At 43.1% G+C, this 24,149-nt stretch overlaps 1 protein-coding gene across 1 annotated transcript in view; it reads right to left on the bottom strand.

The window, feature by feature from the left end:
- Positions 1-24,149, bottom strand: part of celf6 (CUGBP Elav-like family member 6) — an 818,340-nt gene that overhangs the window by 249,209 nt on the left and 544,982 nt on the right. The gene's annotated exons all lie outside the window — the stretch shown is intronic.

A 24,149-nucleotide genomic window follows, 5' to 3' on the forward strand; every position in this document is an offset into this window, starting at 1 on the left:
CCCCACCACACCCGGCACTTTTCCCTGCAACCGCAGGAAGTGCTACATCTGCCCCTACATCTCCCCCCTCATCCCCATCCCAGGCCCCAAGAAGACTTTCCACATCAAGCAGATGTTCACCTGCACATCTGCTAATGTGGTATACTGCATCCGCTGTTCCCGTTGTGTTCTCCTCTACACTGGGGAAACCAAGCGGAGGCTTGGGGACCACTTTGCAGAACACCTATGCTCGGTTCGCAATAAACAACTGCACCTCCCAGTCGCGAACCATTTCAACTCTCCCTCTCATTCCTCAGACGACATGTCCATCCTGGGCCTCCTGCAGTGCCACAACGATGCTACCCGAAGGTTGCAGGAACAGCAACTCATATTCCGCTTGGGAACCCTGCAGCCCAAGGGTATCAATGTGGACTTCACAAGCTTCAAAATCTCCCCTCCCCCTACCGCATCCCAAAACCAGCCCAGCTCATCCCCGCCTCCCTAACCTGTCCTTCCTCCCACCTATCCCCTCCTCCCACCTCAAGCCCCACCCCCATCTCCTACCTACTAACCTCATCCTGCCCCCTTGACCTGTCCGTCCTCCCTGGACTGACCTATCTCCTCCCTAACTCCCCACTTACACTCACCTTTACTGGCTCGATCCCCGCCTCTTTGACCTGTCTGTCTCCTCTCCATCTATCTTCTCCTCTATCCATCTTCTATCCAACTCCCCCTCTCTCCCTATTTATTTCAGAACCCCCTTCCCCTCCCCCATTTCCGAAGAAGGGTCTAGGCCCAAAACGTCAGCTTTCCTGCTCCTCTGATGCTGTTTGGCCTGCTGTGTTCATCCAGCTCTACACCTTGTTATCTCAGAAAGACCATCATGTTGGATTAATCAGTAAAATTGTCATTAAAGCTAAAAGGCTGCCTGAAAGGTCAAAGGTAGGGCTGTTGCCCGGTTAGTTTTCTTCACAAAAAATATTAATGTGAATAGAGTCACAAAAATATTGCACATATACAGTTGTGAGAATAGCACAGTTGAACTTAAATGAGTAGTTGAGACAAACAGTAAAAATGCATTGAAAGGGAAACCAGATAAACACAAGTGGGAAGAAAGAAATAGAAGGACTGAGTTTTTAATCAGTAATGGAATCAAGGGCGATAGGGATAAGGCATGAAAGTGTAGTTGAGAACTATCAGATCAGTCCTTTTGGTTAAACTGATGGGCTGTGAAGAAGTACCTTGTGTGAGTGAAAAATAGCAGAATAAATTTGGCCCCAGCTGGGCCAATGAAACAAAAACAAATTGCTAGAGAATGTAGTACCTGGTTTGCTTCAGGACGTGGTCGAGCAGTTTCAAGGCTGAAGAGATTATGACAGAGTTGCAGTGGGAGAGAGATCCACTGAGGTTTGTCCGGAGGGAGGAGGGTAACTTCTTCATGGTAGGCATCCTTAGAAGAGGCTTCGCAGTGGGGTTAACATTGTTCCTACTATCTCTGAAACAATTTTAACCTTATTGCTAGAGAAAGTCAGCAGGTCTGGCAGCATCTGTGGAGAGAGAAGCAGGGTTTGCGTTTTGGGTTTGAATACCCTTCTTCAGAACTGATTGCAGCAGGGAAAAATTGGTATATGTGCTGAAGATGGAGTGGGGGGAAGGGAAGAAGGAGTAAACAACAGGTGGAGGAGGGAGGGAACAACAGCAGGACAGGCAAAGGAATAGGTAAAGGTCGGCCTGGGAGAATCAATAGCTGCTAATAGGGACTATTAGTAGTAACAATGGGTTGCTTGAAGTAATAGCTCATGTGATGACAAGGTCTGGTGTGTCGGGGTGGAGGTAAGGACATGGGAGAAAGTCCCTTTGTGAGCTACATTGTGAGTGGGGAAGGCCTCCACCCGCCCCCCCCCCCCCCCTCCCCCCCCCCCCCCCATCTTTAGCATATATATCAACCTTTTCCCAGCTATAATCAATTCTAAAGAAGGGTCACTGGACCGAAAACAGTAACTCAGTTTCTCCCTTCACATATGCTTCCAGACCTGCTGAGTTTCTCCAGCGATTTCTGTTTTTGTTTCAGATATCCAGCATTCAAAGCTCTTTGTTTTTTTTTTCTTTAGTGGTGGGACAAATGGCCTGCTCCTGTAATATTAATAATTCTCTATAATAGTGCCCATCGTGCACATTTTTCTGTGAAGTAAACTAACCATTCAACAACTCTCTCTCTGACCTTTCGTGCAACTTTTTAGCTTTAATGACAATTTTACTGATTGGTCCAACGTGATAGACTTTCTGTGTTGTCTCCACAGAATTAGCATAACCTGTCAGTGCATTCTGGATCATGTATCTGCCTATACCAGTAAGATTATTTTGTATGTCTGTCAGGCCTGTAGAACAAGTTGTGGTGGCATTGTCCTCTGCATTATCCATCAAACCAATTCAGTTTGTTTCTCATGCCCTTTGAGATACCTCTTTGCAAACAACTGAACCAATTCTTCATTAACATAATTTGTGGGCTTTGTCTCAAATTCAGCTGCTGTTTATGATTTTCAGATCCCAATCGCTTTTGGGGTAATTGCACACGCTGCAAAAGAAATTGTGAAAGAGATAAGCGTAAATATACTCTTCGAAGAAGAGAATCACATGCAAACAGAGATAACATTTGAAACTGTAATATCTCAGAATGCCAGTGTTGGATTGCAGTGTGATACCTTTCACTGAAATATCTGCATTTTTCACAACAGTTCATGTTAAAGTAATACAGTGCCAGATCAGCAAGAAAAAACAGATTTACAGCTAGTTCCAGCCACAGGTAGCTTGCTTACTGCAACTTGACATCATTAACTTACATTTAAAATCCAGGAATAATTTACCATAAGTCATATACAACATTTTAGCAAGAACCCTTCGACCAGAAGACCAAAAGATATAGCAGCAGGCACATATCCCCCTTCCCTCCCTTGTTAGCCTTCTGCAGGGACCTTTCCCTCTGGGACACCCTGGTCCACTCCTCCTTCACTCCCAGCACTGCGCCCCCACACAGCCCCATGTCATCATCCCCTCCAATCGCAGAAGGTGTAACATTGCCCATTCACTTCCTCCCTTCTCAGTACCCAATGGCCCAATACACCTTCCAGATGAAGCAGGGCTTGACCTGCATTCAGTCTAGTCTACTGTATTCACTGTGGTGTCCTCTACACTGGGGAAATGAAATGTAGACTGGGTAACCACTTCGCAGAGCGCCCACGTTCTGCCCGCAAAAATGACCCTGAGATTCCAACTGCCTGCCACATCATGCTGTTCCCTGGCCAATATAGATCATAGAATCCCTACAGTGTGGGAACAGGCACTTCAGCCCAAGAAGTCCACACTGACCCTCAGAGCATCCCACCCAGACCCATCCCCCTATAACCCACCTAATCTACACATCCCTGAACACTACAGGCAATTTAGCATGGCCAATTCACCTAGCCTGCACATCTTTGGACTCTGGGAGGAAACCGGAGCACCCGGAGGAAACCCATGCAGACACGGAGAGAATGTGCAAACTCCACACAGACAGTCGCCTGAGGGTGGAAATGAACCCGGGTCCATGACGCTGCGAGGCAGCAGTGCTAACCATTGAGCCACCATGCTACCTCTCGGTTTAAGAGGAGGTTTGGGAGGTCTTAGAGAATATAAAGGTGGATAAATCTGCGGGACCTGATCTAATGTATCCCAGAATGTTGTGGGAAGTAAGGGAGGAAATTAGGAGACCCCTTGCAGAAATATTTGCATCATCTATAACTACTGGTGAGGTGCCTGATGACTGGAGGGTGGCTAATGTTGTTCCTTCGTTTAAGAAAAGTTGTAAGGAGAAACTGGGGGATCTATAGACCTGCGAGTCTGACTTCGGTTGTGGGTAAATTGTTGGAGGTGATTATAAAAGATAGGATTTATGGACATTCAGAGAGGCAAAAATTAATTAGGGATAGTCAGCATGGTTTTGTGCGAGGGAAATGGTGTCTCACAAACTTGATTGACTTTTTTGAGGAGGTTACCAAAAAGGTTGTTGAGGTCAGAGCAGTAGGCATTGTTCATTTAGATTTTCGTAAAAACTTTGACAAGGTTCTGCATGGTAGACGAGTTAGTAAAGTTAGGTCACATGTGATTTAGTGTGAGGTTGCCAATTGGATACATAATTGGCTTAACAGCAGGAGACAGAGAGTAATGGTGGAGGGTTGCTGTCCGGACTGGAGGCTTGTGACCAGCGGTGTTCCACAGGGATCGGTTCTGGGTCCTCTTCTGTTTGTCATTTATATAAATGATTTGGATGAGAATATAGAAGGCATGGACAGTAAGTTTGTGGATGACACCAAAATTGGTGACATTGTAGACAGTGAAGAAAGTTTTATAAGATTACAAAGGGTTCTTGATCAAATAGGTTAATGGGCTGAAAAATGGCAGATGGAGTTCAATCTGGATAAATATGAGGTATTGCATTTTGATACAACAAATAAGGGGTAGGGCTTATACAGCTTATGGTAGGGCCTTGGGTAGTGTTGTAGAACAGAGAGACCTAGAGGTACACTTTAACTTCCTTAAAGTTTCCATCACATATAGATAGGATGGTTAAAAAGACATTTGGCACGCTTGCCTTCATGGCTCAGAATGTTGGGATGTTATGCTGAGGTTGTACAGAGCATTGATGAGGCCTCTTCTGGAACACTGTGTCCAGTTCTGGTCACACCATTATAGGAAGGATATTATCAAGCTGGAGAGGGTTCAGAAGAGATTTACCAGAATGTTGCCAGGTATGGAAGGTTTGAGTTATATGGAAAAGCTGGACAGGCTGGGGGAGCGTAGAAGGTTGAGGGGTGACCTGATAGAAGTTTGTAAAATAATGAGAGGTATAGACAGAGTTGTTGTCTTTCGCTAAGATGTGGAAGTTCAAGACGAGGGGGCACGTTTTTAAGGTGAGAGGAGGGAGATTTTTAAAAAGACATAAGAAGCAAATATTTTACACAGAGGGTGGTTCGCATGTGGAATGAACTTCCTGATGAAGTGGTGGATGCGTGTACAATTACAACGTTAAAAAGACATTTGGATGGATACACGAATAGGAAAGATTTGGAGGGTAATGGGCCAAGAGCAGGCAGGTGGCACTAGTTAGTTTGGCATTATGTTCGGCAATAACTGGTTGGACCAAAGGGTCTGTTTTTGTGCTGTATGTCTCTATGACTCTATAACTCAGGCTTGTTGCAGTGCTCCACTGAAGCTCAGTGCAAGCTGGAAGAATAACACCTCATTTTCCACTTGGGAACTCTGCAACCTTCTGGATTCAATGTCGAGTTCAACAATTTTAGGGCTTGAGCTTTTCCCATGTCCTTACCCCAACCCCCACACTCCAGGCCTTGTTATCACTTCGTCTGCTGTTACACACTACCCATTAATACCTAAATATTCCGAGGAAGGGTCACTAGACCTGAAATGTTAACTCTGATTTCTTTCCACAGATGTTGCCAGGCCTGCTGAGCTTTTTCAACAATTTCTATTTTTGTTTCTGATTTCCAGCATCTGCAGTTGTTTCAATTTTTAGATATAGGAGTAGAATTAGGCCATTCATAACCTTGAGTCTTCTCCATCGTTCGATCAAGGCTGATACGTTTCTCAGATCCATTCTCCTGCCTTCTTAAAATGGAGCAACCAGCCTGATGGGAACAGCGCCAACAACACTCAAGAAACTTGACATCATCCAGGACAAAGCAGCCTCCTCCCTGCTCGATTATCACCCAATACCCTCTCTTCAACATTCACTCTCTCCACCACTGATGCACAGTGGCAGTAGTGTATACTATCTGCAAGATGCAGTGCAGAAATTGGCCAACGATGCTTAGAAATCACTTTGCAGATCCATGATCACTGACATCTAGAAGGACAAGAGCAGCAGATACATTGGAACATCACCACCTACAAGTTCCCAACCAAACCACTCACCCCATCCTGATTTGGAAATGTATCAGTGTCACTGGGTCAAAATCCTGAAACTCCCTCCTTACGGGCACTGTGAGTCTATCTATAGTGGTTCAAGAAGGCAGCTCACCGCCACCTTCTCAAAGGGCAACTAGGGGTGACAATAAATGCTTGGTCCAGCCAGCGATGCCCATGTCCCATGATTGATGAAAAAATACCCCTCGCCTTCTAAACTCCAATGGATGTAGTCCCAACCTGTCCAACTTTTCTTGTAAGGCAGACCCCTTCATCCTTTCATGTGTTGGTGAGTTTCCCAGACCCAATGCAATGTGGTTGACTTTTAAGTGCCCTCTGGGCAATTAGGTAATTTGCCTAGCCAGCAACACCCTCTTCCCATGAATAAACAACTGGCACTTACGTTGAAAGAAATGCATTTATGCAACACAACCACTGGACATCTCGAAAGTACTTTACAGCCAATTAAGGACTTTGTGTAGGGAAGTGCCTCTTGTAATGTAGGAAATTTGGCAACCAATTTGCACACAGCATGCTCCCATAAACAGTAATGTCTGGGGAGATAGATGTTGGCCAGAACACTAGGTGGAACATCCTGCTGTTCTACGAAAGAGAGCCAGGAAGCCAATAGGCCATGATTTTAACATCTTCTGCTTCTGACAGAGTTGCTTTGGAGCGTTAGCCTTGAATTTTGCGCTCAAGTCCTGGTGGGTGAATTGAACCTGGAATCTTGCGATTTAGAGGTGAAGGTGCGACCAAGGACTGGCCAGGAGAGGGCTGGCGAAGGTGTGGCCAGGACTAACACTCAAACGGTACTTTACAGAGTGTCCTCAAGTGCTCCACAGTTAACAAACTACTTTCAAAGCACAGTCAGTGTTGATCTGCTGAAGGGTGTAACAAATCAATGTTCCCTCTCATTGCATGGCTGCTCCAAGGCAATCAGTGTAAGGACGCACTCAGTCCCAGTTTCTTCAGCTACACATGGAACTTGAAGGTCTGCGCAGTGGCTGGGAAAGTTAGAAGGAAGGTAGGAAACAATGGGACCACACTACCCATAACCCCCAAACCTAATGTACCGAATTGGATGTCCATGTCTTTTGCACATACCGCTCCAACTGTTTTGAATTCAGACTGATGGGAACTCATAGTATGATGAGACTAAAAGTGAAGTCCTGACCTGTATCTTATTGCTCAGGCAGCCTGCATGCCTACTAATCAACAACTGTGATTAGACACTATTGAATCAATACAAGTCATCTTGTTTAATATTGCAAAATGACAAACACGCTCCAGCAACCAACATCAGTGAGCCACCTCACTGGATTAATGTTTGACAATGATCGTCCTGCAGGCTATGTTTTTGAGCTTAGTGAAAGGCTGTCATAACATTGCTGAAACCACAGTCATATTGGTGACGCTTTTTACCTTTCATTCATCAGGACAAACACAAGAATGTCAAATTTTAAATGAGCCCAGTGATTTATATTACAGGAGAAAAGGGGAGCTGATTGGTTTTCAAGTTAAGTCGATTGGCTGAGGGTTTGTTGCGGAGAAAGCAATGGGGAACTAGAGACTCCTAAAGGTCAGGGATAATTAAAATAAGGCACAAGGGGTGACAATATTCATTTTCTTTGCAGAGAATAGTTTCCTGTTTATGAATGTGCGCTACTTCTAAATTAGTCACTTTACAAGCTTGATTGTTTTCTTCAACTGGTTGTAAATGTGACAATTGGTGCATTCAGTTGTAAAGCAAGTGCTGCCCAATTGCAGAACCACATCCAACAGCAGTCATTTTGCTTTGGGTCAGTTAGATAATTTGGCTGGATAGCTGCTCTGTAATGCAGAGTGACACTCAGAATACGGCACAAGCTGAGGTTACCATGAAGGGCCCAACTTCTCAACCTTCCCCCTCATCTGAGATGTGGTGACCCTCAGGTTAAAGTCACTACCAATCATCTCCTTCTGATGAGAGAGCAATTCAATGGTCCTCTGGGACGACGGTGACTCCATCTTTCCTTTTGTTTTGGGTTTTGCAACCTCTCCTTAAGCTGTCCCTCGAGACTGAAGATGACTTTACTCCACTCTGGAGTTGTCGATCCCAAGGTGACTAAGCATTTCATGAGGGACCTGCATCTCCTGCAGTTGAGACAGGAGATGTTTGAAGAGGCAAGTCCATAGGAATGCTCTAGTTTTCACACATTCCTTATTTTTTTTTGTGCGTAGCTTCTACCTGGACCTGTTGAAGTCAGTCAAGATGTTTGATCCCCTCTACTCTAGTTTGGGTGGTCTTGAACAAGATGCTCCCATAAGTCAATGAGGCAGTTGCATTTTTTCACAAAGGCTTTGAGGACATCCTTGAAGAGTTTCAATGATAACCACTTATTGCAATAAAGCTCAGGGCAGTATAGTGGCTAAGGGCAGCATTGTGGTTAGCACTGCAGCCTCACAGTGCCAGGGACCTGGGTTCAATTCCACCTTCGGGTGACTGTCTGTGTGGAATTTACACATTCTCCCCGTATCTGTGTGGGTTTCAGTCTGATGCTCCGGTTTCCTCTCACAGTTCAAAGATGTGTTGATCAGGTGGACTGGTCATGCTAAATTGTCCATTGTATGCAGACTAGGTGGGATAGGCATGGAAAATGCAGGGTTGCAGAAATGGCCTGCTTCCGCATTGAAGGATTCTAATACAAAGCTTGTCTAGGAGTCTTGCATCAGGGCATGTGGACTAGACAAAGCAGCTAGCTAACTGACTATAGCTATGGGAGGCTGCAGATGTTAGCCACAGAAAGGACACTGACAATGGAGCGCCTATCCTCCTAGTGGACTTGCAGCACTTTGCAAAGGCATTTCTGGCGACATTTCATGAGATATTTGAAACATCTGCTGTATGTTTTGCAAACACCGGCTGGTTGAGTGCAGTCCACATTCTGTCTGCTACAAGCAACCAAAGAGATGTACTGCTTGATTCGATGAACCAATCATAGGGATGCACAGCTTATGTACATGGCAAAGCACCAGCACCAGAAATTCAGTCATCACCGCCTAATCCACGCCCCTTTCTTCTGTCCTATAAACGACTGTGACTTTTTGAAATTTGACATTCTTGCATTATGTCCTGACAGTGCATGACAAAATATTCAGCAAGATGTTAAGCAATATTTGAGTTCTGAACTTCTGTGCAACTGACCGTGCTCCAGGGAAAATACTGATTGGCAGCATGCTGATTTGTAACTTCCATGTCAGCACATCAACAGGGAAGATCCATATTCCAGACAAGTCCCGCCAAGCATCCAGGTCCAAGGTGCTTCCCAATATGATCAGAATTAGATAGCAGTTGAGGCTATCAAATCTCTAACTGCTTTCGATCTTTACAGGATTAACCGCAATATCGGAGAAGAAATAAATGTACAAAAGCACTGCTTTTTCTTTAAAACAAGCAACATTCAGGTAGTAATCGTTTCCTAATCTTTTCAGTGAGAAAATGATTAAAAAACCCGACGTCTGACTAGCAGGTGCGTCCATCTCGTAGAAAGGTCTCAAAGTGGTTTTGCAGACAATAACTTACTTTGAAATACAATGATTGCTGTTATTCAGTCTAATGCAACAGCCGTTTTACACAGATCCCGTTTACAGATTGAGACGAATAACCAGTCAAGTTAGTGTATATGTGATTTAATTGGTATTGCATCTCATTTCATATATATATATATATATAAAACACACACACACACAAATACACACATTTATACCTGTACCTACATGCAATGCAAGCAGAGAAATGGAAGGGGAGAGAGAGAGAGAGCGAGAGAGAGAGAGGGAGAGAGCACACCTGTCAGAACAGATGGAATATTTCAAAGTATCAGAAGTATTTTAATAGAGAATGAAAGGCAGCCATTTCATGCTGTTTCTTTCAGCCCTGCAGTCTGAAATCTATAAGCATTTGCTTCAATGCCAGCAATTAACCTCTAATTGGCCTCAGGTAGTTTGCAACAGTGAGACACGTGAGAGTCAAGAGGCAGGTGGGATTAAATACAGCTCCACTCCAACATCTGAGCATTCCAACTTAGTGAACACCACCAGCAGAGATCTGCCATGTCTTCTGTCTCGATAGCAAATGAAAACAGACAGTAGCTTGCGCTGAATCTGATGGCTGTATGAAGCAGTCTTATTGAATGAAGGATTTTACTTGCTTGTTCAGTGGTTTGCAGAAACTTAGCCAGCTTACAATGCAATCGTAAATGATGTTTACAGCATAGTAGGAGGCCATTCGGCCCACTTTGGCATGCCAGACAACAAGGTCTGATTACACTGATCCCATTTTCTATTCTTGGCCTCTAGCCCTGGAGGCTCTGGCGATGCTAGTGATGAGAGGTTCAGACTCAACCATTCTTTCAGGCAATGTGTTCCAGGCTCCCACCTCTCACAGAATCCCCACAGTGAGGAAACAGGCCATTCAGTCCATCGAGTCTGCACTCCGAATAGTACCCACCAACTCCCTGATACTTGTTCAACAGCAATGAACAACTACTGCATATATTTATTTAACAGTCCACTGGAGGCATTGGTACAGTGATAATGTCACTGGACTAGTAATCCAACCCTGCAGGTTAATGCTCTGGCAACATGGGGTCAAATCACACAATGGCAGACAGCCAAATTTGAATTCAATAAAATCTGTAACTGAAAGCTAGCCTAATGGTGACTGTGTAACCATTGTAGATTGTCACAAAATTCATCTGGTTCACTAACGTCGTTACAGGATGTGAATCTGTCATTCTTATGGTCTACCTTACAAGTGTCTCCAGATCTAAAGCAAAGTGGTTGATCAGAAATGGCCTAGCAAACCAGTTCAGTTCAAAGGCATTTGGGGTTGGATAAATTACAGCCTCACCAGTGACATCCACACCACACAAACAAATAAAACTTGTCAATCCCATGCAAAAGCAGACCCCAAAAAAATCACTAGTTTTGCATTTGTCTTTTGTATAAGTCAACCACCAGCTTTTTGGTCAAAATATCTAAACTCTTACTATTTATTGCCCCCTTCATACTGTAATCAAACTCACCCTGGTGCAAATGTGCTCCCAGAGTTTGCACAGAATAAATAACAAACTTTTGATGCCTTTTACTCTAATTGTAGGGGCAGGGTTAACAGGAACGATTTCCAAACTGGCTGTGCATGATTAGCTGATAAATCACCATGAATGGTTTGGTAGGGTGACAATAGTAAAGGGTAATTTTCAACATCGTGAATTTTACATTCATGTATGAGTCAGCTCCCTAGTTTGTGAGGAAAGATTTGGTCTCAGAAATGTGACTTTTACACAAGTCTATACAGCAATTATAACATCTAGCCTTCCAACTATTTGCTGGTTGAATAAAAACCTACAGAACTGCAGATGCTAGAGATCAGATACAAAAACAGAAGTTGCTGGAAAAGCTCTGAAACGCTAACTCTGATTTCTCTCCACAGATGCTGCTAGACCTGCGGAGCTCTTCCGGCAATTTCTGTTTTTTGTTTTCTGGTAGAATTTAGCTGCAGTTGAAGTTTGAGCAGAAAACTTCCCCAATCATTTATATTTCTCTTGCAAACTTCTAAATGTTAACCTGCTGTTTTCCCCATGGGCAAATGTACCCCTGAAAAGTGAAATGTTGATACTGTCTGTTCTATTCTCTATGTTTGGCCACACATCAAACTCTTTGTGACAAGAATCCTCAGCTGCAGTTCTTGGATCACTTATGGACATGTCTGCTGAGACTTTCATCATCTCTCATTCGTCCTGTACGCTCCAAGGTCATCCAAGGTCAGATTCAGTACCAGAAGTGATTGAATCACATCTAACATTGAATGAATCATTCTCTGAGGATCAAAATCAATCAGTACAAGGAACATCCAGTCAATTCAGACTTCAGCACCCTCCTCCCTCGCCTCTCTATATGATAGACCTTACACAAATGTTCAATTATTGTCTATATTTTTTCTTTAAAGCAGAGATTCTGTTCTTTTGTGCCTGTTCAATTGCATTTTAATCCTAATGTAATTGATTTGAAGGAAAAAATGTACTTCTAGAGTCTAACCTAGTTTGCAAGCTAGGCTGTAAGGAAGTCAAAAAACACTTCAAGCTTTCTTTATGGTTTCTTTGGTGAAGGCAATGTGTAACTGGACAAGTGTAAGTCAGGAAGGGCCCATATTTGACTCCTCGTCTACTTTTACTCAAGTATTTTCAGTCAGGACGTTTGTTGACCTCAGTGCCAACTTGATTGTATCTCAAAAGAGATGCAGAACTCAAGTGAGAAGAGTTTAGGGCTCCCTATGATGCCTCTCCTCTCCCGATTGCTGCATCATACCCTTGCCCAGCTTAATATTACTCTACACCGAGAGTGACTGAAGATTATAGAGCAAGTACTTGACTGTGGAGCTACTGACTCAGTACAAGTGAGCACAGGGAATGAGGAACAGACATTGAAGAATGTGGATACAGCCCACTCATGTTACTCAGTGTCACTGGTTAAGAACTATATCATGTCACATCACAGAAAGTTCTGTACAACATGTCTTCCTGTGGGCTGCCTTGCATAAAGTACAAAACAAAGAATTAAGAATAAATGAGTGCTATTCAGTCATCTTCCTTTTGACGTAGAAGATTATGTGACAACTTAACAGATCTATCACCCCTTTAAGAGTCTATTTGAGCATATTGTGTACAAAATAATCGATCATATTCAGCCCCTTTGCAGACAGGAGCTGGAAAGAGATTTCGACCACATAGGAACAAGTCAAAGGCAATTTTATATTTTAACTTTTGAAATGACAATAATTTTCATTCATGCCCAATGGAAAAGAGAACCCTGTCAACTCAGAAGGCAGTCCTTTATTGCCCCCACAACCCAGGCGTATAGACCTTTGGATAACAACCATTTCATTATGACTTTTCGTGTCAATGTTTTAAACCCCTCACAGAACAGGAGCTAATTGAAATGGTCTGGTGGGTGTATTAATGGTGCACCTTTGCTAGTTCTCCACAGTGCAAGCTTCTCTCCATGCTACAGTGACCACTCCCGTGTTGACAGTCATCAGCACAATGTAAATCATTTTTCTCCAATCACTCGAGCATTGAATTACTTTTTCTAAAACCTAGCTGATGCTGAGTCAATGATTCCAAACATGGTCGCAGTCCAAAAGCTACAATTTACCGCCCCCAACTACTACTGCTCCTGTTGAGAAATGGGTGTGTGTGTCTGTGTGTGTGTGTGTCTGCATGTGTGTGTGTGTGTGTGTGTGTGTATCTGTTTCTGTGTGTATGTGTATCTGTTTGTGTGTGTATCTGTGTGTGTGTGTATGTGTCTGTGTGTGTGTGTGTGTGTGTATCTACATTAGCAAAGCTGATGGAGACAGTTTTAGGTACGGCTATGATACCCCAGCACTGATCATAAAACTAACTCCAGAGGGTTGTCAAAGGTTAGCACCTTCAGAGAAGACATAGGAAAAATATTGAGTTTATGGTTAAAAAAAAACAAGAGTCTCCTTGGTTCCTTCTTGCAATGAATAAATTCTATGCTCTTATACGTGTGCATTCAATGTGAATGTAAGTCATACACGTGGTGTGTTACTCAATTGGTTGGTTTGCGATGTAGAGTGACACCAACATTGTGGGTTCAATATCTGCACAGGCTGAGGTAACCATGAAGATCCCACTTTCTCAACCCCATCCCTTGCCTCAGGTGTGGTGACCGTCAGGTTAAACCACCACCAGTCATCTCTCTGTACTGAGTCTGCTCAGATGATGATGATTTTACCTTATCTTTAAGTCATACACAATACAGACATGCCTTAGCTATGGTTAAGACTTTGTTAAATTGAAAATACCCTCCAATTTCTACTCATCTCTATTCATTTGGCTGTTAATGTATCCAGTATTGCGTTAGTCTCCAGCATACTTGTAACAGCTAATACTCCACCACCAATTCAGCAGAAGACCCAAAAGTCAGTAGCGCACTAGCTGCTTTGTCAGAAAGCTGTGTGTTCAAGTCCCACTCCAGAGGCCTGAGAACAGAAACCACATAAAGATATCATTGCAAAGGTGCCAAACCTAAGCCCAGTGACCCCTATCCAGCTTGCCTCTTAGATGGGAAGTTAAAGAACTCAATGTTTGAAGGATAGCGGTGATATTTTCTCTGTGTCTTGGACTGATATTTCTCCTTTGAGCAACTCAACATGGTACCTGGCCACATTTTATTGCTGCTTGCACGAGTTTGTTTTGTTCAAATTGGTGGCCATGTTTCCTACATTACTACAATGATATTACCTCAAAAATATTTCCCTGTCTGTAAAACCTATTGGAATGTCCTGAGTTTGTGAAAGGTGCTAAGCAAATGCAGGCCTTGTCTTTATTCTTTTGTACATCTGAAGGGAATGTAGAATGGAAAAGTGGCGATATTATGCTAAACCAATGCAGAAGGCTCTAGACCCGAAACGTCAGCTTTCCTGCTCCTCTGATGCTGCTTGGCCTGCTGTGTTCATCCAGCTCTACACCTTGTTGTCTCAGATTCTCCAGCATCGGCAGTTCCTACTATCAATGCATATCTCAGTTAGATCACCCAGAGTATACCCAAAGAGTGAATTTATTACCACAGGACGTAGTTGATGCCAAAGCATTAACTGTATTCAAAGGGTGACTAGATATAGCACCTGGGGCTAATTGGATCAAAGGTTATGGGGAGAAAGCAGGATTAGGCTACTGAGTTGGACGATCGACCATGATTGTGAAGAATAGCAGAGCAGGCTCGAAGGGCTGAATGGCCTCCTCCTGCTCCTATCTTCTACGTTTCTATGCAATTTGGGTTGGCATGTTAGAAAAAGGCACTAGACACACTACAGAGGAACAAAGAGAAGATTAATAAGGTCAATTTCAACAATGCCTGGGTATACATATCAGGAAAGCATTGACAGGCTGGTTGCCTCTATTCAGGAGAACAAATGGAGGTCTTTAAAATTCTGGAAGTTGGATGCAGAGAAAACATTGCCCCTTGTGGGAAAAGGTATAACCATTTAATGCAGTCACCAGAAAATGCACCAGAGAATTCAGAAGAAATTTCTTTATCCAAAGAGTGATGAGAATATTGAGCTCTCAACCACAGGGAATGGTTAAAATAAACAGTATTTAAGGGAAGCTGGACAAGTGCATAAGGGGAAGGGGTGGGGGGAGTTGGTCTCTTGAGGTACAATGGTAGCACCCCGACCTCAGGGCCAGAGGCCCAGGTTCAAGACCCACCTGCCACCGACATGTATCGTAACACATTTGAATAGTTGGATTAAAAATATCTACATCAAAGCTTGATATGGTAACTTATACTAAGGGGCACTTGTGGGACAGGGATAATCTTCCTACCTCTGAGCCAGAAGACCCCAGTTCAAGTTCCATATTCATAACATGGCATGGTGGCTCAGTGGTTGGCACTGCTGCCCCACCGTGCCAGGGACCTGGGTTCGATTCCACCCTCAGGCCACTGTCTGTGTGGAGATTGCACATTTTCCCCGTGTCTCCGTGAGTTTCCTCTGAGTGCTCTGGTTTCCTCTCACAGTCTAAAGATATGCAGGTTAGTGGCTCGGCCATGCTAAAGTGCCCCATAGTATCCAGGGATGCACAGGTTAGATGGATTAGCCATGGGAAATACAGGATTAAAGGGATAGGATAGGGGCATGGGTCTGGGTGGGATGCCCTTTGGAGGGTTGGTGTGGACTTGATGGGCGAAATGGTCTGCTTCCACACTGTTAAGATTCTACGTTCTCTGAACAAGGTGATTTTATTTACCGAAAAGGATTAGAGGGTTATGAAGATAGATTTCAATGAGGAAAGTTGGCCTTTTGTTGTGTGGTGCATCTGATGTAATCTTACATAAGGAAATAATCTGACACCAATCTTCGATTAGTACAGTAAAGCTGACATGTGGCACATATGGCAACATGTAATAAGTTCCACAATTAATAACTGGTGACAGGTATCACCACTGACCAAACCCAAGTCAGGCTTCAATCCTTCTCCACTCACTTTCACTGGAAGACTAGAGTTGAGCACGTTAATCTCAACAGGTGTAGTTATTAAATTATCAAATCTTTATTGCATCTTCATGCTTCATTATGGCTTTCTTAAACAAACGGGTATGGCTTTGGGGAGGTGTGTGAGGTTACATGTTTTTACACCTAATCCAAGAGCACATGATTACCATTGAATTCACTTGCCACTGAAATCCAAAAGCATTGAGAACTTAAAGTCATCTTAAAATACCATCAGTTACCCTGTAATTGTTTATTTGATTTCAGATGACACCCTACATTTTTTTAACACTCCGTACTTGCAGAAAATCAATGCGATACATAGTTCCTTGAGATTGAAAAATGCATTGGGCACTGGCCACCAATTGATAAAATAAGAGACATATTGTTTGCTGTTATACTTCACTTACTCAGCTTAATTGCACTTTTCATTCCTTCTGGAGGGCAGCTTTCTTGGCTTTTATGTGACGGGCCTTCTTTCCAACCCCCATCCTACCCCTTCAGAAAGGAAAAAACAAATTCCAATGACCTTTGCTTCAATGTGTCATCTCGGAGAGGCTCTGTGCATTGGGGTGGGATGGGGTGGGGGATCACGGCAAATTCTGAAGATGTTAAGACAATGTTGAGGAAACACAACTGGGCCACTGGACAGGCAGCACGTTCTGTAAAATGGTCCACAAATGGCTCCTTGCAACCTAGAGCATTTCATGGGAGTCCGAGGCAGCAACCAAAGATTTTGAAGAAGGGTCCTGACCTAAAACCTCAACTTTCCTGCTGCCTGGCTTCCTGCATTCCTCCAACTCCACACTGTGTTGTCAAAGATTCACACTGTTCTCCTTTGCACTTAATGGGGTGTGTTGATCTCAAGGTGAAGCAAAGGCTCTGGACCCAGCTGAGTACATATCCAAAGTCCCTCAGCAAAGATCAAAATTTGTGTTGTTCGAGATAATGGCTGACATCGGCAGCAGCAACGAGGTAACAATTGAAAGGTGAATTAAAGTGCTTGGTGGAATTGACCTCAATCCACAATACTTATATTCCAAAGGGGACATTAAACCCCTTCAGCTCCAGCAATTCGAAGATTCAGGGCAGCTTTGTTTATATGTTGACTCTTAAAATGCAAAAAAATGTATGGTATGTATTTCAATGAGTCGATGGATGATTAAATAGATGGAGTCCTAAACTAGAGGGCATAGGTTTAAGGTGAGAAGGGACAGATTTAAAAGGGACCTAAGGCACAAATTTTTCCCAATGAGCATGGTGCATGTATCGAATGAGCCGCCAGAGGAAGTGGTGGAGGCTGGTACAATTACAACATTTAAAAGGCATCTGGATGGGTACATGAATAGGAATGGATTAGAGGGATATGGGCGTAATGCTGACAAATGCGTCTAGATTAAGTTATAATATCTGGTCAGCATGGGCGAGTTGAACCAAAAGGTCTGTTTCCATGACGTACATCTCTGTGACTCTACGACTCTAAAACTTAACAGGGAAAGTTGCATACATTTAAAGAAATAATTCTCTCCACTTGTCTCATGGAGCTATTCCTCATCAAATGACATCTTCAGCAAATGGAACTAATGCGTAGACACCCTCAATGTTACCAAATGATAGGCCTCGCATGTGTCAGTTTTTACAGCAACAACTCGCAGAAAGTGCACACTAATGGGACCTGATTATTCTTTACCTATTAAATGGAGGCCTATCAGGATTTTACAGATAGCAACCTGCCCAGGATCAAAAGAAACTCATTCTCAGCACAGTACATGCTACGGGAGGCTCACTTCATCCATATCGGACTGACTTGCAGGTTTTGTACCTTTAAAAATGCTTTGACTTGTCGTGTTAAATTTAATGGTTAATCAGCAGATGAACTCCTATTTCGCCAAGGATTCATTTCCACATGGGTTTGGGTGAAATAAACCCAAATGGAAAACAAATCTGGAAAAATTCCAAAATGTTGTATCTCAGAAAATGGCCATTGACAGCAAAATTATGACCAACAGATTTCAATTCAGCATCCTAACATCCATCTCTAAGCAATAACCTCAAACAGCTTCACACATTTTCGTCTCACCTAACTGTTCTTTTATGTTGTATGAATAGTATCTGCACTGAACAATATGCAAGACCTGAAATGTTGATGATGCTCATCTGTAACAGTGACAAAGGATCAATTATCCCATTATATAATCAGAGAGAGCAACCTCAGTAACTGCAATTTAAATCATTACTAAGATAGCCATTGGTAGATTCATTAATGCAACTTGAGCCAAATACACGGAAGAGCTTGGTTGTCAACTATGCCTTTTTTAAAAATTTTCAGAAGCTTTACTGTAAAGATTTCCTGCCCCCTTTTTCCTCACGATCCAAAATTAAATAATTTGAATCTTAACTATGTTATGACTGAAATGCCATTCTGAAATTGGAGGTTTGATCAGACAGATGCAATCTGCTGGATTCATGCTTCCTATGATCTTATATAATCCAAAATGATCATCAACTGGCATACCATCAGAATCTTGCAAAATATAATAACTCTCAGGCGCATTATCTATGCACTCTAGCTGTGGGAATTATCCAAATGAAAAATTCACCATCCAGGCACTAGAAAAACAGTGGTCCTGTGGACGCCAGGAAGAATCTGACAGATATCCTGAGAAATTTAATTATTACAGTTTGTTCATATGTTGAAGACCAGAAATTCCTGACATTTATCCTGCAAGTTTTACTGTGGAGATCAATCCATTTTGGATTCACTGCAGATTGAGAAGCGTGAAAGAGAGAATAACACTTGGCTACAAGTAAAACCCAACTAATAGGCTTTACTGCTAGAAGCAGGCAAGAGATTAACAAAGTTTCACTTACCCTGTGGGTCTTATTAATCTCCATAGTGTTTACTATGCTCATGCGAATGGAATAATGTAACAATTGCAGAAATATACATCGACATCGTCCCTTTTGTTAAAACATTTGTCGAATACAATGTGCTAAATCCTATTTTTATTGGGCCCTTTAGAACATGTGGTGACACATTGTGTTTCATGGCATTGTTTCCATTGTTCTACTTATTTCTGGCCTCTTGCATGTTCCTGACTTCCCTCACCTCACCACTGGTGGCTGTGCCTTCAACCACCTAGGCCTTCAGCTCTAGAATTTCCATCTGAAACCAATTCCACCTCTAATATTTAAAACAAGGTATGTGTTGAAGGTTGTCAGCAACAAGGAATGTCAGTAATATCACCTCTCCCCTTTTGTGGATGATCAGGCACCAGTGTAGTTGAATGGGCTATTCTGGTTACCAAGGTCTACTCCACATCCATCTGTAAGTCTTTCAAAATATTTATTCACTGTGGGATACGGGGATCACTGGCTGGCCCTGCGTTAATTTTCTGTGCCTAGCTGGCCCTTGAGAAGGTGGTGCTGAGCTGCTCTCTTGAAGTCCTTGTGCTATAGGTCAACCCACAACACCATTAGGGAGGGAATTCTTCGATCTTGACCCAGCAAAACTGAAAGAATAGTGGTTTATTTCCAAGGCAGGATGGTGAGTGGCTTGGAGGGAAACTTGCAAATGATGGTGTTCCCATGTAACTGCTGCCCTTGTCCTTCTGGATGGAAATGGTCATGGTTTTGGAAGGTGCTGTCTAAGAACCTAAGGTGAATTTCTGCAGTGCATCTTGTGGAAGGTACACACTGCTGCTACTGACCATCTGTAGTGAAGGGAGTAGACGTTTGTGGATGTGATCAAGTGGGCTGCTTCTTGAGTGTTGTTAGAGCTGCACTCATCCGAAAAAGTGAGGAGTATTTCATCACATGCCTGACTTGTGTTTTGTAGCTGATGGACAGGCTTTGAGGAGTCAGGAGGTGGTTACTCGCTGCAGAATTTCTAGCTTTTGACCTGCTCTTGTAGCCACTTAAAGTCATAGAGTCACAGAGTTGTACAGCATGGAAACAGGCCCTTCGGCCCAACTCATCCATGCTGACCAAATATTCTAGACTAATCTGGTCCCATTTGCCAGCATTTACCCCATATCCCCTCTAAATCCTTCCTATTCATGTACCCATCCAGATGCCTTTTAAATGTTGTAACTGTACCAGCCTCCACCACTTCCTCTGGCAGCTCATTCCATACACGCACCACCTTCTGTGTGAAAAGTTGCCCCTCAGGTACCTTTTAAATCTTTCCCCTCTCACCTTAAACCTATGCCCTCTGGTTTTGGACTTCCCTAGCTTGGGAAAAAGATCTTGGCTATTCACCTAATCCTCATGATTTTGCAAACCTCTATAAGGTCACCACTCAGCCTCTGACATTCCAGCCTATTCAGCCTCCCCGCCATCGCTTAAATCCTCCAACCCTGGCAACATCCTTATAAATCTTTTCTGAATTCTTTCAAGTTTAACAACATCTTTCCCACAGCAGGGAGACCAGAACTGAACGCATTATTCTAAAAGTGGCGTAACCAACGTCCTGTGCAGTTGCAACATGACATCCCAACTCCTATACTCAATGCACTGACCAATAAAGACAAGCGTACCAAATGTCTTCTTCACTATCCTGTCTACCTGTGACTCTTCTGTCAGGGAACTATGAACTTATGCCCCAAGGTCTCTTTGTTTGGCAATACTTCCCAGGACTCTACCATTAAACATTTAAACCCTACCCTTTGATTTGCCTTATCAAAATACAGCACCTCACATTTATCTAAAGTAAACTCCATCTGTCACTCCTCAGCCCATTGGCCCATCTGATCAAGGTCCCCTTGTACCTTCTTTACTGTCCACTACACAACATGAACGGCAGGAAAGCAGCCCTCCAAACACGAAAGAAAGCACTTAAGAAATGTAAAGGAAAAACAAACCAGCAAAACAAGTTTTGTGGGCGGAAGTTACAATCTTAAATTGTTGGATCCAATGTTGAGTCCAGAAGCCTATAAAGTATCTAGTGGAAAGACAAGAATATTACTCCCCCGCTTGCATTGAGCAATATCAAAACACTGTGCTCCCAAGTCTTCCACTCAATCACCGAGCCTTCCCTTTTGTTCTGCTCATCGCCCTTCCTGTTACATTTGCGCAAACTTTTCTTAGTTCTGATGAAAATTAGCTGCCACCAGGCCTGAGATAGTAGGAACTGCTGATGCTGGAGAATCTGAGATAACAAGGTGTGGGGCTGGATGAACACAGCAGGCCAAGCAGCATCAGAGGAGCAGGAAGGCTGACGTTTCGGGCCTCAGTATTTCCGACTTTTTGTTAATCTTCAGCTCCTCGAGCTCTGCCAGCAATTTTTTTCCTGTGTGTGTGAGCCCATCCTAAATCCTAGGAGTATGAGGTGATTTGATTCTAAAGGACATATTTTGTACAGTCACCAGACACAGAGCTTCATAAAAACAGATTTATAAGTCTTGTACTGTCCAAAAAGATGTTTAATGTAACAACAGTGATAGCCCTGCAATCTATTTGTTCCTATCTTAGCTATTACTAACCTGTTCCCTCAGGAGTAATGTCACATCACACAACTCAAAAACAAACCTGCCTTGCAAACAAAAACCCTGGATGACTCAGGGTTTTTAAATTTGCAAAGTCACCTGTGCCATTTAGATCAAACACAATATAATTAAAGCTGGAGGGGCTGGGCGAGGATGCGTAAAACTCAGTCTAGTTTCAAAGATACAGCTGCTTTTGAGGGCATTGCAGTGACAAATTACCTTGGCAGCAACTTGAATTTGTCATTTTGCACCAAACAGATCAGAATATTGGTCCTTTCTCACTAATTCACGTTCTCAGCCCTGCCTCTTGGTGGTACCCAGTAACAATGAGATAGACAAACCGTTCTTTGACTCTATTTTTATAGAATTGCCTGTGGAATAGGATTGAGATCCTACCCAGAGGGCCAGTTGCTTCCATTCCCTCTGTTGATCAATAAGCTTTTGCAGCGAGGTGCCAAATTACCCTGAGTGCCAATACGAGAGTCTGAGGTAACCCAGGGTACTCTATACTCTCATGCAATTGGCAATGCTCAAGGTCAAATGGAAGCAGTCCACTCTTATGTTAAATGAACAATGGGGAAACAATGATTGTGGGCTTAGACTGTGTGTGTGTAATAGGGTCCTTAGATGTAGCTTTGTTGTTGAGAGGTCAACCACTTGCTCTCTTAAAATTCATAACTTCAAAGAACAGGGTTGAAAGCAATTGTACATGGAATTCTCGAAATTAAATGATGCAAACTTCTCTACCTACTTTTGATCAATAACTCTCTCTTATGAGCGGAAATCATAAAATATCTTCGGAATCAGGCAGGACTGCAATGATAGAGAAGGCATGAAATGCGATTAGATTAAATTGACCACAATCAGCAAATCATCTCAGGGAGAAAATAACCTGGATTTATAATTTCCTTTCTCATTGACCTTGAATTTTTAGTCGCGAATTTCTTACTAAGAAAGCACAGGAGTGTGGATTACCTCACACTGTCATTAGTCCCTGGAAACATCTTGAGTGTCCTGAGGTGACTCAGTAGGGCCAATCTGGAGCCACAGCTCCTCAGACAGAAGAGTTGTGCGAAAGAAATGAAGCTTCTCAGGGTAGGGTTCTCCTCTCCCTCGTTCTCCTTTCAAACCCATTTGAACATTCTGATTCTCCCATAAGGCCAATGCAGAAGGTTGAATGTAGATGAAGGTTTGCCAAATTGTCAAGGGATTTCATGAAGCAGGCACAAATAAGATACTTCTACTTATGGCCAAATAGCTAGAGCAAGAGAGACATATCATCAAAGATAGTAGGAACTGCAGATGCTGGAGAATCCAAGACAACAAGGTGCAGGGCTGGATGAACACAGCAGGTCAAGCAGCATCATAGGAGCAGAGAGGCTGATGTTTCGGGCCTAGACCCTTCATCAGCAATGGTTAGCTCAGTTTGCTGGATGGCTGGTTTACAATGCAGAATAATGCCAACAGAGTGGGTTCAATTCCTGCACCAGCTGAAGGTGCCATGAAGAGGTCTCTTTCTCAACATCCCGTCGTCAGAGGTGTGATGATCCTTTGGTTAAACCACCATCTGTTGTCTGTCTCTAATGAGAGCAGCCGTATGGTCTTGTAAGATTATAGCGACTTTTCCTTCAGACCAGTTGAACTGAAATACCTGTTTCTATGCTGTAACATGCTATGTTAAAAAAGCACAGCGAAAGATTCAGCATCTGTTGCATGTGGCTGAGTCAATTGTTGTTCAATTGGGTAAATGAGTGGTGGGAAATGGACTGCACTTGCTATCAGAAGCACAATATTCCCATTCTGTAGCTGTCTTTGTCTCCAATACTGTCAATAGGGTTAGGTGCATGCATGCGCGTGCGTCCACACACACACACACACAATTTTTCACATTGAGCCAAGTTATTCAGGAATAAAGGTTCAACTGCCTCTCCATGAAGGCAGCAGTGAGGATTAAAGCGTAAGCTACAGCCATCAGTGCTCAGTCCCATTAGCAAACTGTCAAACTGCAACCGTGCTCTGAATGAAGCCACCGGAACGATGTGCCTGGACAAATGAGAAACCTGAATGGGAAGTCATGAAACTGGAAATGTGAAGAGGTGGAATGGCAGGGAGAAGACTTATTGAGGTGAAGGAGATGGGGGGAGAGAGAGAGAATAAAAAACAGCATGTGATGAGGTAATCAAGACAGCCTGGGAAGACTTTAAACTAGACAATCTCATAGCTCTAAGGAAACAAGAAAACCAAGTGGTGTCACAAAGCAATCGTGTATTTCTCTATCAAATTACAATCACTCTGCACAAGCTGGGTAGAATACTAACACAACTGTTAGACTTTTAGCAGCCCTTTATCCTGATTTTATTCCCAACTTGGTCTCATCGTCACATCCATCCATCAGAATGGTTATTCCCTTTTGACATCCTGCACTGATTCTGAAAATGCATCAAGGTTCTTGGTGGGGGAATGGAATTATGCAGCACATTTTTGCCTGATTGCTTTGAATTTTATCACTTTGCCTGTTGTTTCCCTTCCTTCTCTTAACACACATACATGAGGGGTCCAACAAGAGGGGTAACAACTGCATAGAGATGAGTTAGGGCACAGGCTCATCTTTTACTAGCCCACTATGTGCGAGCAAGGGGAATCGGAATTCCATGCAATTCAGTCAGATGGAA

Source organism: Rhincodon typus, chromosome 36 (assembly GCF_021869965.1).
Source record: "Rhincodon typus isolate 14 chromosome 36, sRhiTyp1.1, whole genome shotgun sequence".
NCBI classification, from domain to species: domain Eukaryota; kingdom Metazoa; phylum Chordata; class Chondrichthyes; order Orectolobiformes; family Rhincodontidae; genus Rhincodon; species Rhincodon typus.